An 18,510-nucleotide genomic window follows, 5' to 3' on the forward strand; every position below is an offset into this window, starting at 1 on the left:
GTGGTGTCGGGTTGCGCGGTCCCCTTTGATGCCAACCGAGCGCCGCGCGGTCCGAGAACAATGCCCAGAAGCCGCTGCCCCGCCGGCCTCGCCGCTTCCCGTGCGCGGCAAACGGTGCGCGGGGCCCGTGGGGACCTTCCTGCCTCCAACCCCGGGACCCAGTTCCCCACCACGCTGCTAACCGGGGCCTCCTGCCTCCAGCCAGCCCAGCAGAGGCCCGGGGGAGGCGGCGGGGACGCGGACCCCAGGGGAGCCCCGCCCAAAGGGCCTGGGTGCCTTGTCGCGGGTGGAATCCCACCCGGGGGTCCACGCAGCCAGCGCCTGCCTCCGACTCGACTCCACACCTGCTTGCTACAGCGGGTGAGGAAGCAGGAAAGGGGGAGGGAGGGAGGGAGGGATGTCGTCTGGATTCTTGTAATAATCTGTTTCATTGTTTCCAATCGACTTAGTCACCAGGTTAAATAGTAGCATAGACCTTTCAAAAAAGTAGCTACCTTATAAGTAGATGTATTGAAAACACCTGCTTGTTGAGTCGTAGACAATTCCTCATTTACTGTGTGAACTCTAGGGGGTGAAACACGGGCGGAGAGCGGCTGTGAGCTCACGCGGCTCCATCCCCACCGCGGCCCAGGGTCACTCGGGGCCATTAATCAGGCCGCAGAGCTGCCCTCTGAGCCGGGCCGCCAGCGCCCACAGGGCCCAGACCAGGGCTCCCTGGGCGGGATGTTTTAAATCGCACAGGGACAAAGGAAAGGAAAGACGCTGGGGCCCAAGCCCGAGCTTATGAAACGTTATCAAGGAGGAGATGTAAAAGGTGATGGTTTTTTTGCCTTTGAATAGAAAAAACAAAAACTGTTAACGCGAGCTTTGGTGAGATGCAATCTTGAGATCTAAGAGTGGGGTGTAAAGTCAGTGCAGGCCTCAGCAGGGAATGTTACGGTTGGCCAAATGGGCTGTGCGTTCCTCTTCTGTCCCGGGCCTGCCCCAGCCTCAAGCACTCTGGGGCAGGAAGGCCCCTTGGAGGTGTCTAATGGAATGTGGAAGGCGGGTGGCCAGGAGGCTGAAGCGGAAGCAGGCCCAGAGAGGGGTCTGCATGCTGCCCACACAGCCCTCCCCCAGCCCGGAGAGAACTCAGGCTCCAGGCCACCCGCAGCCCAGGTTCCAGTCCTTGCAGGACCAAGTGCCCCTGAAATGGGAAAACAGTCGCCCCCTTTAGGGGTTATTGGAGAAGAGCTAATGTGTCTGAAATGCTGACTGGCAAGGGTTTCAGTTGTTCTCAAAACTTAAAAAGCACCCTTGAGAGTTGAAGGCCTGAGGCCCAGTTTGCTGATTTGCACATTTTTTTCTGGCCAAGAATGATGCATCTTTCCATGTCTGTGCTACACTTGATCCCTAGAAAAGTCTTTTGCTTTTTTGTGTCAGGATTGGTCGCTGTGATGCTGAGGTTCTTGAATGGTGTTTGTGCCTTTCCCTGTAATCAGGAACCTGGGCTCAGTGGTCACTTGGCCGCTTGGTTGCCACCCAGCTGTGTGAGGTGCCGCAGTCTTACCTGCAGTCTCTCCTCTGGTGGATTTGTGTGTGCGAAACAGCCATGACCCCCAAGAGGTGCTTGTAGTCAGTGCTTCAGAGTCAGAGTGGGGCTGAGGAAGAGGACTGTGTCACCGGGGCAGTTGCTGATGCCCATGGCCACGCCAGGAGCCTGGTCTCATGAGTCTCCTTGTCTCTGAGCCTCTCCTGCACTCCACCATGGCATCAAGCTCTCCCCCTGCCTCCCTGCAGCCCCCAGAAGATGCACGTCCTGCCCCTGCTCACCACTAGGACCTGCTCCTGTCTGGTGGTCAGCACAGAGCCCAGTGGTGTGGGTACAAGGCAGGGTCCCCGCGCCTCACTTCCCACTCCCTCTGAAGCCCTGCAGGGATTGGGCTTCAGTGACCTGGGTTCCGTGGGTGTGGCTCACCCCAGGGCACACAGCGCCTAGGTAACGAGAGACCCTCCAGCATAGAAGGTGGTCTTGTTTCTGGGCTCACCCACTGGGGAGTCTTCATGATTCCGATGCAAGGACTTTGGAAGATAGTTTTGAATTTCAGCAAAACTTGTTTTTCAGGGCACTCCTGTTTTCCTATAAATGAAAGCAGAGCCGGGGAAGTCCTCTGTAGGAAAACCTAGAAGGAGTGAACTGCCCTGCTCCAGAGTGCAGGCGCCAGACACTGGGGGCCAGTCCGGGAGAGCCCCACTTCACCTGCTGCTGCTCCATTTAAAAGTGCAAGGCACATGCATACACGGGCATGCACAATTGTGCACACAGGTGCACATTCCCAGTCACGCAAAGTGCAGGGGCACACCTGTGTACATGCACACACACACAAAAGTGCACACGTGTGTGCACACACATGCCCCCCGCAGGCGTGTGATTCTCACATAGTCATGCTGCATCCACACAAAGTCTTCCTCCTTCAGAGTGCCTTGTTCTGTCTTCACCTGGATTGTTGAAAAGGCTGGGGGCTGGGTTCTTTGGGCCCCGGGAGTGCCAGGGGATCCTGTGGTATGAGCAACAGCACCACCGCCCTGGGAGCAGCTCCTGATTGCTGGGAACAGACAGTAGGGGCTGGGCTGGGGTAGAAGCTGCAGCCTGCAGGCAGCCCAGAGACAGGGGCCCCCACAACACCCTCCCCACCCCCCTGCTCATTGTGTGGGGGCAGGGAGTATGCAGGCAGCTCAGAGAGAGGGGCCCCCACAACACCCTCCCCACCCCCGCTCACTGTGGTGGGGGGAGGGGTGCCTGCTTCTGCTCAGGAAGGAGACCTGGCTGGGTCTGGCTGTGGAGTGTATGTTGGAGACTCGAGGCCACCCTGGAACTCTCCAGGTGAAGCCCAGGGATCCAAAGAACCTCACAGCTGTGGGGGATGGAGTGGGGCAACACCTGAAACCTCCAGCAAGTCTCTTCCTTTCTCAGCCCCAGGCCTGCAGAGGAGGGTCTGCCAGCCAACTGGGCCTTTGTGCCGGCACTGGCTCCCCACCAGTGCTCAGGGGTCAGGTGCAGAGGCTGGCAGGGACAAAGCTGGCTGTGGCTGAGCACAGCCCCCAGGCTGGGGCTGTGTCTGGAGGGGCTGGCTATGGCCCTCACCCCACCCCCGGCATGGGGCACTGGACCATGCGGAGAAGGGGCCACCCCAGTGCCTGCCAGGGCCAGTCAGAGCTGCCACCCTCCAGGCTGTCTGTTAGCGGGTGCCTGTCAGAGAACAAGACGACAGGCCTGGCCAGGCCCAACCCCACAGCGAGATTTCAGCGGCTGGCCAGCGGTGGACGGCACAGGGCCTGAGACAGATATTCCCTCGTATGGTGCTGTGCAGGGCAGTGGCAGAATCCTGGGAAACTAAAATGCATGTTGGGCACCCTTATACGATGATGATATTTGGTACATTTTGAAATACTGTGGCCCATGAAGATCCTGAAAGCAGTTTGGGGCACTGTGGGGTGTTCTGTGGCCTCTGGGCTCGCGTGCTCCTCTCATCCAAGGCCTCCCAGGCCTGGGAGTTTGGGGTCTAAGGCCCTTTTCAAGGCCCAGGCACCTGCCCAGAATGACTGGGCAGCTGAGACCCCCCTCCTGGGAGCCTTGCCAGGGCCAGCACTGGGCGGTCACAGGCCAGAGCCCTGCACCAGGTGGTCATAGGCCAGGACCTGTCCAAGGCAGCGGAGTGCCAGGCAAGTGAAGCCCTGCCATCTGGTGCCTGAGCGCAGACCCTGCTCCACGGCCAGTGGCCGTCACCAGCCTTGCTGCCTCAGTTTCCCCTCCTTAACCCCGGGGCGGGAGTGGCTGCTTCCTCTAGGGGTTCTGTGAGCGGCTGCTGGCAATTGTGTAAAAGCCACATACCACACACTGGATCTTTGTGCCAGATCCCGTGTCACGTGAGGAGACAGCCAGCCCAGGCAGGGAGCTGATCTGTGTTGTCCCCTGGCGCTGCCCGGGGCCACAGAGAGTGAGGGAGCGGTGCTTACCGGCCCTGGCGGTAACGTTTTAGATGGCGAGTTTGGGCCTCTGCAGAAGGGCTGTCAGGAGGAGCTTTTGATCACGGATGCGCTGAGTCAGATGAAATGTGGAGGCTGCAGGGGAAGTGTCTGTGCCCCGTGCCTGCAGGAGCACGCCTTCCCCCCGCAGCTCCTCCGGCGCAGGCAGGCCCCGGCACGGCCTTTCTGGCTTCTTCCACAGGAGCCGTGGAAAGGGGAATTATTCTCAAGCCCCTGCATCTTTCTGGCACTTTCTGGCATTTCATGGTGGCAGATGGGGTCACCTCGCCACCTCGGGGCTGATCCCCTGTGGGGCCCCTCGTTCCCACAGGAGCCTTGTGATGGGCAGGGCAGGGCAGGCACCAGCACCAGGCTGGGTGGCGGTTTGGCTCTCACCACGCCGGCTTCCAGAAGGCCAGCAGGCTTGCGAGTGGGCACACGCTGGTGCTGGGGCCGGGCACTGGTGGGGGGTCAAGGGCTGACCCCTGCGGGGAGTGCCTGTGCACGGACACTGGGGGTCAGGGCTGACCCCTGCAGGGACCCCTGCGGACAGACACTGGGCCAGAGCCACAGGCAGGAAGGCCAATGGGAACAGCAGGAGGAGGGAGCGTGATTGGTTACGGTGGCGGAGCTCGCACCCACCCCCCAGCCGTTTGTTCGTTTGCTCATTTATTTTTGGTCTGAAGTCCGTGCTTTTGTATTTCCCCACCGTTCCATTGAGCAGCTTCAACATTTGCCGCAGTTAGGCCTCTCTGGAATCTGTGCTTAGAGATTGTGAGACAGGGTCAAGTTTCAGCAGCTCGGACTCCTCTATCTGCAGAGAACCTGCCAGCACAGCTGCTCCTGGGGGCAGGAGAGGCACTGTCTGTTTTGGGGTGACGTGAGCTGATGGGAAAGCCAGGCTGGACATAGCTCCTGGGCCGGCAGCCCATCTTGGTGGCGGCTTCACGCTGTCTGGCATCTCCGGTCCTGGAGCATGAGGGCTCAGGAAGAGCCTCTGATTCGGCTGCTCCGGAGGCCTCGTCTGGACACACCTGGGCAGGCCCGAGTCCACACACCCTATGGCCTCAGGAACCGAGAGAGACCTTCCTTCCATGTTTCAACTTAGACACGGGAGACTTTGTTTTGGGAGGAATCACTCAATTCAGGTGGACGCTGCAGCTGGGCGGGACATCTGGCCTCTCCCTGTGGCAGGGAGGGGCATGGGAGAGACAGGGGTAGTGTCCCAGGAACTCCGTGGGCCTGTGGCGAAGTCCCAGCCCTGCAGCTGCCAGTGCAGGGTGTTATCCAGGGGCAGGACATCGTCTGCAGTGGCTCTGCCTTCCCCGATGCCAGGTGACCCCATGGAGCCAGTGTCTGTGACCTCTTCCATGTTGGGGCTAAAGAGGCCAGCAGGGTTGGGGGCTGGCATTAGTGGAGAACCTCAGAGCCCAGGGCTGTGGGCTGATGGGTGGCGAGGCCCCCGCCAGCTGCTTGGGGAGAGCCCAGCCACTGTTCTTGGTCCACCCGGCCTTTGATTCCTTTTTCCTGTGTGCATTTTTGAGCACCTTCTGTGTGCGAGAGGCCGTGCCTGCCCGAGAGAGGGGAAGGAAACACCACAATGAGCCTCGGACACCCACAGTCTGAAGGGCCTGGAGTAAGCCTCAGACGCCCACAGTCTGGAGGGCCCGGCGCTGTGAACGAGCAGTCACAGGGAACAGCGTGCCCTTATCGCTGACACAGGCTCTGGAGGGCCCGGCGCTGTGAGTGAGCAGTCACAGGGAACAGTGCACCCTTATCGCTGACGCAGGCGAGGGCTTCGTCTTCTCACAGCTCTTATCTTGGGTGTCACCCCAGCCAGAGTCAGGGCTGAGTGGCGGGGGGTGGGGGGGGTGCTGTGGTCAGGGACCTGCAGGAGAGGGGAGGGCCTCGCTTCTGATGGGCGACGTTCATTTACACACAGCTCTGCGGCCCAAACGGCCAGGCTGGATCCTGTCTTTTAAAAACCTTGCTAATTTGGTTGATGGAAAATATCATCTCAGAGTTCTGTTTTGTGAGTCCCCATTGCCATGCGGGCGAACATTTTCATCCACTAAGGGGCCGTCGTGTTTCTCTGGGAACGTGGCGTTCACCGTGTGGGTGAACTTTTTCACGCACTAAGGGGCCGTCGTGCTTCTCTGGGAATGCTGGGTTTGTGGCTCGTGCCCACTGCCCTGCAGGTGCATTCTCTTTCCCCGTAGCTTTTTGTCTGTTGATGCTTTCAGCTCTGGATGTCCTATTTTGCGTACTTTTATTGTTTATGGTCAGCCTTTAACTGGGGGTATGATATTTCTTTAACTGGGGGTATATTTCTTTTTTTTTTTTTTTTCCGAGATGGAGTCTGGCTCTGTCGCCCAGGCTGGAGTGCAGTGGCGTGATCTTGGCGCCCTGCAACCTCCATCTTCCGGGCTCAAGCGATTCTCCTGCCTCAGCCTCCTGAGTAGCTGGGACTACAGGTGTGGGCCACCACGCCTGGCTAATTTTTTTTTTTTTTTTTTTGTAAAGTAGAGACGGGGTTTTGCCATGTTGGCCAGGCTGGTCTCAAACTCCTGACCTCAGGTGGTCCACCTGCCTCGGCCTCCCAAAGTGCTGGGATTCCAGGCGTGTGCCACTGTGCCCAGCCATGGGGTATATTTCTTAATGTGTGGAGTTGTTTTTCCTCATTTTTCTGGTCCCTTTAGAGATGGCACCCTGGAGTGGCCAGCAGAGCTCAGGGGCCTGCGGCCCAGGCACACAGACAATGGAGCTGGCCCTGCCACTTTGCTCATCTGTGGTGCAGGTCTGCTGAGGGGCCGTGGGGGTCCTGCAAGTGAAGGTGCTTGAGGCCTCAGTGCCTGTGGGGAGGCCACGTGGCACCTGTCAGCTGTTAGCGTCTTGACTCTGCCTTTGTGGATATGGAATTAGAGATGCTTCTCACAGTAGTGGCTAAACTGTCAGGAAGCCTGGCCGTCATCTATGGTCCTCTTTGCCCTCATGGGTGGGATGCCGCCTAGTGTGATGGCTGAGAGCTCAGGCTGTGACCCTGAGTGTGTGTGGCCACGGGCAGGCTGCTCACCCTCTCCGTGTCTTGGTCTCTAATCTGTGCCTGGGGATGTTGGAGCGTCATGGGGCCATACAGGAAGGATGGGACATCACACATCGGCTTCCTGGGGTGTGTCCTGCTGACAGCCCTCTGAGGCCAGCTGGTCCTGAGGCTCTAGGGGGGACTCCACAGTGGAGAGAGGGCTCCATCCCCACCCTTAGGGCAGAGCCCCGTAGGAGGGACTGGTTTGCAACGTGAGTAAAATGGGTCCCCGTGAGCAGACACAGCTTTTGTGCTGCTTCTTACTGAGCCCCGCGCTGTGCCTGCTGAACTGACAGATGTGTATTAGAGAGGGCAGCCACTCCCACCTCCTCCAGCTGCGCTACGTGTCCGCAGGCCAGGGCGCCTGCACCATGACAGGCTTCAATGCCCCTGTCGCGGGGACCCAGGGAACACCTGTCTCCTCCACTTGCTGGATTTGTGACTGGGTGGCGAACATTTTCTAAAGTCTCCCGCTACGACCCCTCGGCTGTCAGGAGACTTCTGAGAAAGCCGGGCCTCTTTTGCCCCGGCAAGGAGCTTTCTTGTGAAGAGGCAGTTCCCGGAGGGAGGCGTCTGTGCTTTGTAAAGTTTAGCCTCACGTGCTGCCTCAGGAGGAGTCCAGAGAACATCCGCTTCCTTTCTGTTATCATCTCAGCCTTCCAGCCAGAAAGAAGGAAGCGTCCATGGATCCCATCCACGCTAACCTTGGGGTCCCTCTGCCAGCCCTGCACATCCTTGTCCCTGGGCACTGAGGGACGCAAAGGCCCCGCCAGCCATGCCCAGCACTTGTGCCTGGGCCTTTGCAGAGGCTAGAGGCAGGGTAGAGGATGGAGAGGGTTTAAAAGGCAGGTTCCCAGGAAATTCCCTAGGTGTGGGATTGGAGGGGTGCTGAGGGAGGTGGCGGACCCTCAGGGGCAGGAGCCTTATGGAGTGAGCTGGTCCATGGAGCTGGGAGGCGTCTTCTAGTATAAATTCTCATTTCAGCTAAACAGCTTGCCCTCTCCAAGCCCGTGTGCACCTGAACCATCTCTGCTCTCTGAGCCTCGGTCCCTTGGAGGAGCAGGAGGAGGTGGAGGAGGAGGATCGGGAGGAGGAGGGGGAGGCCCTTTCTGTATTGGATGCACCGCCTGGCCCCAGGCCCTCCTGCCCAGCCTTGTGGCTCTGGCCGTCAATCAGCTCCCTTCTCCTGGCTTTGCTGCTGCCCTGCCTCTTGCTGGGAGGCCATGGTGTGCCTGTGCCTGGCAGGCAGTGTTGCTGCTGACCTCTCATCTGTTTTGGGTCCCCAAATCTCAGCCCTGTCTCCCTTTCGGGGGCACATCTTGATGCGGGGTCTCTGATCCCCTCGGGGCAGCAGGCCATCCCTGTTTTCCAGCTGAAATGAGACTTCACCCCCAAAGGAATGGGCTCCAGCCCGACCTACTCAGGTTGTTAGTCACACGTTTCTATTGTGAAAATGACTGAGAATGTTGTGCGAGGTTTGGAAACCAGGAGGACCACCTGTCCCAATTCAGCCTTTCCCGTCATCACAGGGGACGTCTGACGTTTTAACAGACCCGGGCGGCCTCCTGCAGACGAGGCTCGGACCCTGCGGCCGACTCTGCCCCAGGCCTGGCCCCTGCTGATGGCCATGCTCCGGGCATGGGGCCTGAGGGCCTCACGGACAGCCAGCCTCCCAGACCAGAAAACAGCCCTGCCCGCCAGTGAGAGGGCAGACAGATGGACACTAATGTCCCCGAACCTAAGAAACAAAACCCAAAACCCTCATTTATGCTTCCGCTTCCGATCACACGCATAGAAGGCCGAATACTGACCCCGAGCTGACCACCCCGGCCTGTGGGACCCGTGAGTATGGCCTGTGTGTGGGATGAGGCTCAGGATCAGGTGCAGATGACCCTGGATTATCAGGTGGGCCCCGCGTCATCACGAGGGTCCTTACAGAGATGGGGCAGGACAGGGAGAGGAGGGGATGATGGAGATGGAGCCGCTGGGGAGGGCATGAGAAGACCAGGAAGTGGGTTCCCCCTGGAGCCTCCAGAGGACCCCTGCGGGCACCGTGACTTCTGACTTCCAGTCTCCTGAGCTCTGAGGGATGCCTGTGTTGCTTTAAGACACTGACTGACTTGTCCCAGCAGCCAGAGGTGACAGTGCGGCGTGGTGTTGGTTCACAGAAGGGGTGGCATTAGTAACCATGGGAATAAGGGCCTCTCACCTGCGAAGGGCCACTCCGTGGGGCGGGAAGTCTTGGATGTGTGCCGGCTTCAGCAGGACCCTCAAGGCTGCTGGGGGTCAGAATATGAGCACTTCCTGCACACCCAGGGCCACCCCAGGCTGCGGGCTTTGTGGAGACTTAAAGATGAGTCCTCGGCCTTCGGGATCTCCTGACTCAATGGAACCTCTGGTCTTCAGGTCCCCAGGATGACCTCCCAACAGGCCCAGGGCAGCAGCCAGGAGCTGGACACCCGGGGCTCAGAGCTCAGGACCAGCTGCCACGGGTGGGGCAGGAGGAGGGGCAGGACCATGCGCAGGGGTGGCGGAGCGGGGCTGTGAATGGAGCCCCCCTTCCGGAAGATGGATGCAGGTGGGAACCAGCGTGGTGTGGAGTTGAGAGCGGGGGTGCGGCAGGCGGCCGGGGCAGGCCCTGGACGGGAAAGTGCAGGCGGTGCCGTTGATCAGACCCTGGCTGGGGGCCTGGGGTTCCCGCCTTGCCTGGCCTTCAGAGAGGTGCGAGCTCTACTTTTGGAGAATGAGGCAAAGGCGCAGAAGCACTCCCGGAAAGTGCCATCCAGCCCAGTGCCTGGCGCTGCAGCCGGGTGGAGCCCCGGGTGGTGCTCACGCAGCCAGGTGGGCATGATGTGTTGGGGGTTTTCATAAAGAAAAGCTGACCAGGCGCGTGCCAAGCAGGCCCTCAGCCCTGAGGGTACTTGCCGGGGGCTGGGAGAGTGTGGGCCCCCGCTTATCCAGAACACTGCGTGGGCCCTCGGCTATCTGGAATGCCTCGCCGGGCCTTTCAATTATCCAGAACACACAGCCAGACCCCTTCTGTTATCCGGACTGCCCAGCAACACCGGGCAGGTATGCCTCTGTGACCCTGACCCAGCTGAGTTGGGAACGTGGCCACACCAGCCCTTCCTGTGGGGCCCGTGAAACCTGTGAATCACACCTCTCATTGGCATCTGGATCGTGGCTCCCTAGACCCAGCTTTTTAAACCTATTCTTGGGGAATGGGGACCTTCTCTGAGGTCCATCTTGGTCAGGAGCAGTAGGGCCGGCCAGCCTGGATCTCTGTCCTGCAGCCCACTTTCTGGCCAGGAGACTGGGGCAGCACACACAGTCTTGCCATGCCCAGTGTCCTTTGTGAACTGGGGCCGGTGTGGGGGTGGCCGGGGCACAGTCTCCCCACGCCTGGTGTCCTTTGTGAACTGGGGGTGGTGTGGGGACCGTGAGGCTCCACACTGGTGTGGGGGTGGCCGGGGCAGGGCGGTGTTTGCTTGGATTCAGAAATCCAGGCCCCTAGGTGTTGAACCTGAGGACAGTGTGCTCTCCTGGGCCTCGGTCCGTCCTCTGTGACCTGGTCACCCAGCATCTCTTAGATTCCTCTGAGGACAGCGTGCTCTCCTGGACCTCGGTCCGTCCTCTGTGACCTGGTCACCCGGCATCTCTTAGATTCCTCTGAGGGCAGCGCACTCTCCTGGACCTTGGTCTGTCCTCTGTGACCCAGTCACCCGGCATCTCTTAGGTTCCAGCTTAGGCTCAGCAGGTGCTAAATATTAGTCAGATTGGAGCTGCATGCTGACTAGCACACAGTTTCTAGTTGAACTCCAGAGGTGCAGCCTCTACTCTCCCACTTGATTGGAAGCAGCACAGCTCACTTTGCCCGGGTCTTTTAGCCCCAGCCCCAGCCCCTGCCCCTGACAACTCTTCCCTTCCCTCATTCTGCATATCCTCATTCTGCATATCCTCGTTCTGCATATCCTCGTTCTGCATTTCCTCGTCTGATTTGCAAGCTGGTCTTGCTCTCGAGAGAGTGACAGTGCTTTCAATGTCAGGTATGTTTTCTTGTTGCGTGAGTTTTCAGATATTTGGAAGCAGCTAATTTGATCTTTACCCTTCTGTTTTCAGCAGAAATAATTCTAGTTCCCTAAGTTATTTTTGTTAAAGGGCTTTTCTGACTGTCGGTGTTCTTGGTTGCTTTTGGTTGTGGCGGGTTGCTGTTTAGATAATGTGTGTTTTGGGGAATGATCTTCCCAAAGGTGGTGCTGGGATCCCAGAGAGCCCGCCCAGATTCCCCAGGAGCAGCTCCTACCCTCACTGCCAGACCCTGCTGGTTTTTGTATTTCACGTGGACTCACCTCCTGGCTTGTCAGGGCCTTGTGGGATTCTTAGCCTCTTAATGGATACGAATGGCACCGGCTTGCCTTACCTCCTTCTGGCGCTTGCTTCTCTGTGCTTGTGGGCTGTTCCACTGTAGTCTCTGGATTGGCCCCCGAACGTGCCTGCCTGCTGTGCAGGGATCCCTGGGTTCCCCAGGGCTTGGGGCCCTTTCACCTGCAGTGAAGGTTCCCTGTCCTGCAGTCTGTGGCTTGCTCAGTGTCCTCAGGTGTCCTCTTCCGACTCGAGGGTCTCACGGGTGCCCCCGCCCTGCCTGGCCCAGCTGCCCTCTCCGTGGCATTTCCAGGCCCGCGGTCTCTCTGGCATTCTGTGTGCCAACTTCTGCTCCCTCCAGCTCCCCGATGGGCTTTTCAGCACACCCAGGACCTGTGCACCAGGCCTGTTAATAACAACAGACTGTGGGGTGACCGCTCTTGGCCGGGGGATGTGGTTTGGCCCAAATCCTCTGCATCCGTTGTAGCCACTGTGGTCTGGGCAGACCTGGGCCCTCCATCCTGGGTGCCACTCCCATGAAGCGGTGAAGGAGGTGCTGCTCTGTGGAAAACGCTAAGGGTGGGGAGAATTGCACTGTAGGGAAGAGAGAAAAGGGGGTTCTGGCCTCCAACCTCCTTCCCCAGGCCCCACCCACAGCACAGCTGGCAGCACTCTGTGTCTCTCGCCTCTTCCATCTCCCCAGACCCGTCTTTCCTGGGAGGTGGCCTTGGCATGGCCAGTCCTGCTGCCGCAGGAACCGAGAAGGGCAGGTACCTGTTCGTTAATGTGTGCCGCCCCCGGAGCGCTGGCTGTGAGTGGGGGCACCTGGCGTGGGGCTGGACGGCCAGGGCCTGCTGTCTAGATGTGCAGTGACAAGACCCTTCCCTTCCAGGGGAGCCGGCTCTGACTCCGAGCTCTTTGTGGGCTGCATCTGCAGATTGAGGACAGTGCTGAGCAGAGCTGGCTGGGTGCTCATCCCTGGTGGGGGCAGAGGGGTCTGCATCCCAGCCCCCGGCTGCCGAAGTGGTAGGGTGGGCGCGCCCTTCCCACGCCTGCCCGCCAGCATCACTGAGGGTCCCCGAGCTGGGGAGGGATGTCTCTGGCAGGGCAGCTCAGTGCTGGGCTCATTCTTCCCACGTCAAGGCAGCCGTCCCTTCTTGGTGGTTTCCCTTGCTTTGTGGCAGGAGCTGGTGGCCTGGGAACAGCTGCCGGGTGTTTAGATGAATTCCCGGGCAGGCTCTGGAGCCACGCTTGCCCGGTCGCTTGTCTGCTGCGGTGACTGCAGAGGCTGCCTCCTTGCTGAGCCTCGGGGTGCTCACCGGCGGTTCTCACCTGCTCTGCACAGCCCGCCTCGTGCACCTGCTGACCCCACCGTGTCCACAGCCCACCCTCCTTGGCTCACATCTCTTCCTGGGGTCTCAGGGAAGTGGCACCTCCTCAGGGGCCTCCCAGCCACCTCACGTCACTTCCTGGGGTCTCAGGGAAGTGTCACCTCCTCAGGGGCCTCCAAGGCTGTCTCTGCTTTAGCGTCGGGTTCCCGGGTCCCTCCCAGCCCGACCTCCTGTGCCTGCGGCCCTGCGAGGCGTGATGACCAATACACACCCTCTAGAGGGGCTTGTGTCATGTGGAACCAGCCAGACCCCCCGGACGGCTTGCAGGCAGGGAGATGGAGAAGCAACCCCTCCATGGGGCAGACAGTGCCATAGTCTTCACCGCCTCAGTCTGGGGGCATCAGGGCTGCAGGTCAGCTCTTCCCTGTCTTCAGTAAAGGATGGATGAGAGGACCAGGGTCCCCAGTGTCAGTGGCGGGTCAGGGATGCCAAAGTGCTGAGCAGAAGTTGGCCAGCCCTGGCTAGGGGCTCTGGAGCTGGGCCCTGACACACGATGCCGTGTGTAGTGACATGCAATTCTGTGTAGTGACGTGATGCTGTGTAGTGACATGATGCTGTGTGTGGTGACACGTGATGCCGTGTGTGGTGACACGCAATTCTGTGTAGTGACGTGATGCTGTGTAGTGACATGATGCTGTGTGTAGTGACATGCAATTCCGTGTAGTGACGTGATTCCGTGTAGTAATGTGATGCTGTGTGTGGTGACATGCAATTCTGTGTAGTGACACAATGCTGTGTAGTGATGTGATGCCATGTGTGGGGACATGCAGTTCCACGTAGTGACGTGATGCTGTGTGTAGTGACACGTGATGCCATGTGTGGTGACACGCAATTCTGTGTAGTCACGTGATGCTGTGTAGTGACATGATGCTGTGTGTAGTGACATGCAATTCCGTGTAGTGACGTGATTCCATGTAGTAATGTGATGCCTGTGTGGTGACATGCAATTCCGTGTAGTGACATGATGCTGTGCATAGTGACATGTGATGCCACGTGTGGTGACACGTGATGCTGTGTGGTGACATGCAGTTCCGCGTAGTGACGTGATGCCGTGTAGTGACGTGATGCCGTGTAGTGACGCAATGCCATGTAGTGACATGATGCTGTGTGTAGTGATGCGTGATGCCGTGTGTGGTGACACGATGCCGTGTGTGGTGACACTCAATGTCATGTAGTGACACGCTTGTAGGATCGCCAAGGCCAGGCTGGCTCCGAAGGCTTGGGTCCGGCTTCCTGGGGCCGCTGGGTGCTCTCTGAGGCCGCCCATCACTGTTCGGGCCCTGGGGTGGGAGCTGGGCTGCAAAGTGGCCTGGACTTTATGTCCTGCCAGGCACAGTGTTTCCCTCGGCAGATTTATCAGGCGTTTTGGGTGTAAATGCCAGGAAGCCTGGCTGGCGCTGAAGGAACCTCCTCAAAGCCACGGATGGGCACCATGCTTAGGGGAGGACCTGGGGCCACTTGGTTGCATTGTGAAATTTTCATGATTTTTAAACAGTTTTATTTTTTAAAATTACTGAAGTCCAACAGGAGCATTATTCAGCATTTGAGGCCCCAGCCAATACAGCGCTGCCTGGAATAAAAAGTAAAATGCCCCCCGAAACCCCAGCCCTCAGTTCTCCCTCCCTGGACCCCCCTCCTGAGAATCTTCTCACAGCCTTGGCTTACTGACTCCACATTGCGGCCGTGTCCCTGCTCTGTGGCCTGGTGGACGCAGGTAGCTTTGACTCAAAACAGGAATTTGTTTACATCCTTTCATGGTCACAAATAATAAAAAGCAGCTTCTGGACAACAATGAAGTTGAGATAAATACCAGGACCAGACCGGCCACGGGAGCCGTGGGTGAGCCGAGGGTCCCCCTCAGGACCCCTGCATCCTGCCTGAGTGTGCAGCAGCCCCCCCGGACAGGAGCATCAGGGCCGGTCTCCTCCGTGTCTCCTGGCAGAGGCGTTGCTGTCGCAGCTGGCACTGTGCATGGCTGGCAGTAGGAGTCTGTGCTTGGCAGCCCTTGACACCTGCTGGATATGTTTGCAGGGCTGGGCAGGCACCTGTCCCACGGCCCAGCCCCGAGGGTCTCGTGGCACCAGCCTGGCAGGACGGGCAGCAGGGAGTTAACGGGAGCCACTGCGAGGACACTGTGATCTCAGAGCTGCGTCATCGCTGATGGAAGAGGTGACGTCCCCTCCACAGAAAGCGCCTTTGTGGGTGACCCTGGCTCGTCCCCATGCAGCCCCCACGCAGGTAGTGGGCTGCCCTCTCCCTCTCCCGGAGTCCCCTCGGGGCACCAAGAACAGACCCCTCCTTCATCCCTGCTGTCAGCTCATGACACCGGACAATTTGGGTCCCAATTATATCTAGAGAACCAGGGGAAAGGTCACGTTGTCTAGACATTAATCCAGCACTGTGGCATTTTTTCCTGGGCCTGTATCCTGGCAACAGGAGGGCGAGTGGGGGCCCCAGCTCCTCCCCTCCTCAGAACCTGCTGGGGCTGGAGGTGTGGCATGTGCGGGGAAGGCAGCCTGGAGAAGGCGGTGCCCTTGGGCTGGGCCTGGAGTGGGCAGCCATGCAGGACTCCATGGGAGGAGAAACCACAGCTCTCGGCTGTGCTGGGGTGGGGTGAACAGTGGCGGGGAACCTTGGGGAGCTGTGGATGGCCCAACCTCATTGGAAGCTGTGCGTGGCCAAGCTCAGGCACCTGCTCTGCCTCTCCCAGTCCTGCCTGTGTCTGTCCTGGTCACGGATTCCTACCTCTGTCCCAGGAGGGTGTGAGGACAGTCTGTGCCACTCACCCGTGTCTGCTCCGAGCCAGGAGACTCTGGCCACCCCCACCCCACCCAGCCCTGCCTCGAGGTCCTGCACTGGTCCTTGCCCGGTACCGGGTCAGCTGGTGCCTGCCTGTCCTGCCCTGCACTCCTCAGGCTCCTCAAGGACAGACGGACAGACAGGCACTCTAGAGAAGGGACCTTGGCCAGACGGCTTTGCCGCCCCCACCCCCATAGGTGCTTGCTTTGAGCCCCTTGCAAAGGTGAAGCCAGATCTGGGATCCCAGGGCCTGGTGCGGCTGGACATGGGAGGAGGGCCACGGTCACGCTTGCACGGGGCAGAGACTCCCAGAACCACAGGCCTCAGGAGAGCTGGGAAGGGAAGGAGAGGGCACTGCCGTGCCTGGAGAGCCAGAGTTCGCCCGTGTGGAAGTGTTGGGGGCTGTGTTGCAGTGACAGCCCTGGCGTCTCAGGAGCGGAGCAGGACACCGCGTTTCTGGCTGTGCAAGGCTCCATGCGGGTCAGCAGCCCATCCTGGCTTGTCATGCTGTTAATTAGATTGGAAAACCTCGGCCTTCCATTTCTTAAATTGCTCACTCCTGCAGTCCTCTTCTCTTGCCTGCAGGCCTGGAAGGGGTGGAGCGGGTCAGGTGGCTGGCAGGTTGCCAGGAAGGAAGCTCACACTGTTTCAGGGTTGGCCGGGTACTTGCCGTGCCTGCCTGGCACAGAGACCCTCATTCCTGCCACCTCCCAGGCAGTAGGCAGCCAGGTGGACCACCGAGTGGAGAGAACCTTTGAACACCTCAGCACCTGAGGCTCAGGGCCCCGTGACAGGACACAGCCCGGGTCCCCCAGGGCCAGCTGCACCTCTGGAATTCCTGAGCACTGTGACTGTGACCTGTGTCATATGTGTGGCCTCTCAGCTTGCAACCCTCCATTCCTGCCTGTGGTGTGGTGCCATCTTCACCCCATTCCATGCCAACACGCTCACACACACAGACACACGCTCAGGCCGATACGCACACATGGCTGTCACACACACAGGTTCACAGACACACAGGCTCACGCACACACAGGTTCACATATACACAGGCTCACAAACACACACGCAGGCACACACAGGCTCACTGTGAGGTTTAATCTCAGCAAAGTCTGAGCACCTGGACTTGGCTCAGGGACCCTGGCACACCCGCTTGCTGTCTGTCTGTAGAGGGGCAGGAGGCCCTGGGCTTGGTGGGCTCTGTCTGTAGAGGGGCAGGAGGCTCTGGGTTTGGTGGGCTCTGTCTGTAGAGGGGCAGGAGGCCCCTGGGCTTGGTGGGCAGGCATTTGGAGTGCAATGGCGGGGCCTCGCCTGTGGGCACTGAGGGTCTCACCTCTTCCTGCAGCTTTTGAAGGGGTGGGAGGCTCCAGGGTAGAGTTGCAGGACAGAAAAGATGGCAGAAGCCAGGAGCCGGGGCCTTTGCGTGGCTGCCTGGCCTGACGCACCTCGCGCCGTGGCAGGACCCGGGCAGGGCAGCAAAAGTCATCTGTGAGTCGCCGTCCTGTGGGGGTCTCAGGGCACAGTGGGTGGCACGGGCTCTTCCAGCCGTCGGTCGGTGAAAAATGGGGCCTCCGCCCAGCACCCTGCCAAGGAAAGGGGAGGTAGCGGCCCCAGGTTAGGCCACTGGGTGAGGCGGGGCTGTGGGCCTCCTGGGTGGGGGGGCCTGTTCTTTGGGAGACCACCTGGTGGGTGGTGTCAGGAAGGTCCAAGTGGCTTTTTTTTTTTTGAGATGGAGTTTCACTCTTGTTGCCCAGGCTGGAGTGCAATGGCATGATCTCTGGTCACTGCAACCTCCATCTCCTGGGTTCGAGAGATTCTCCTGCCTCAGCCTCCCGAGTAGCTGGGATTACAGGCATGCACCACCATGTCCAGCTAATTTTTTTGTATTTTTGCCCAGCTAATTTTTTGTATTTTTAGTAGAGACAGGGTTTCTCCATGTTGGTCAGGCTGGTCTCTAACTCCCGACCTCAGGTGATCTGCCCGCCTCTACTTCCCAGAGTGTTGGGATTACAGGTGTGAGCCACCGCAGCCGGCCGAAGTGGTTTCAATGTCCCCACTTTTGACCACTTCTCCTTCTCTATAGGGCAAATCAAGCTTGGAAATGGTGTCCTGGAGCTTAAGGGAGTTGGAAACCATGGCTTATGTTCCATGATGACATGGTTCCTGAGGGTTAGCTGGTCCAGTTCCCGCGTGTTGGCCCGTCTGGTCCCTGAGTGTTGGCTGGTCCAGTTCCTGAGCGTCGGCCAGCTGCCCTTGCTGTGCTGGGGTACATTCCCCGAGCTTCCACAGTTTCCCTTTCCTTGCTGCTGTGTTCAGTGATTTGCAGAGAGAAAGGCGTGGAGCTCCACAAGCACCTCGGGCAGCAGCAGGACCCTCCCAAAGCTGTGTCCACACACAGCTGGGCGCCTGCCCCCCTGCCCCCCGCCCCCCACCCCCCGGAGGGCCCGGCTCCAGGGGTCATATGAGTGGATCTGGAGGTCGGCCTCTCTTGAATCCCAGCCTCCTCGGGGTCAGCCCAGGTTGTCCCCACCCCCACCTGAGTTACTGCGGAACCAAGGGGCTCATGGCCATTGAGTGACTCCAGTTAATGCTGAATTAGGTACCTCAGGCTTGAGTCAAATATTAACAGAGGAGGCTGGCCAGAGCTCCCCAGTGTTTGGAGGATAGCTTGGTTTTCTCCCTGAGTGCATTGCCCATACCGGGTGGAGGCAGTTCCGTCCTGCAGACTCCGTGGTTCTGAGTTGGAGCCCTTACCGGCCAGTTTAAGACTCTCTCGGAGGAGGGTTCTGCAGTGTCCTGGGGGCAGAGGCCTGACGCACTCAGCTGCTCGCCCAGGGCCCTCCTGTTGGGCATTTGGATTTGGAATCTGAG

The 18,510-nt window shown here is 59.3% G+C and overlaps 1 protein-coding gene and 1 long non-coding RNA gene across 5 annotated transcripts in view; one reads left to right on the forward strand and one right to left on the reverse strand.

The window, feature by feature from the left end:
- The window catches only part of COL18A1 (collagen type XVIII alpha 1 chain), a 115,540-nt gene that overhangs the window by 847 nt on the left and 96,183 nt on the right, over nucleotides 1-18,510 (forward strand). The window contains exon 1 of one of the 4 annotated variants that reach the window (XM_063601266.1): nucleotides 47-360. The exons of the other annotated variants lie outside the window; for them this stretch is intronic. The gene's annotated coding sequence lies outside the window, so the exon portion shown is untranslated. Of the gene's footprint in view, nucleotides 1-46; nucleotides 361-18,510 lie in introns of those variants that run through there. 4 annotated transcript variants of the gene reach the window in all.
- Nucleotides 1,406-4,114, reverse strand: LOC130541125 (uncharacterized). The gene is made up of 4 exons (XR_008955169.2): nucleotides 3,997-4,114; nucleotides 2,479-2,585; nucleotides 2,028-2,119; nucleotides 1,406-1,640 (listed from the first exon to the last, which is right to left on the reverse strand). It is a non-coding gene; the product is annotated as an uncharacterized LOC130541125 (long non-coding RNA).

This window comes from Pan paniscus, chromosome 22 (genome assembly GCF_029289425.2).
Source record: "Pan paniscus chromosome 22, NHGRI_mPanPan1-v2.0_pri, whole genome shotgun sequence".
Lineage (NCBI taxonomy): Eukaryota > Metazoa > Chordata > Mammalia > Primates > Hominidae > Pan > Pan paniscus.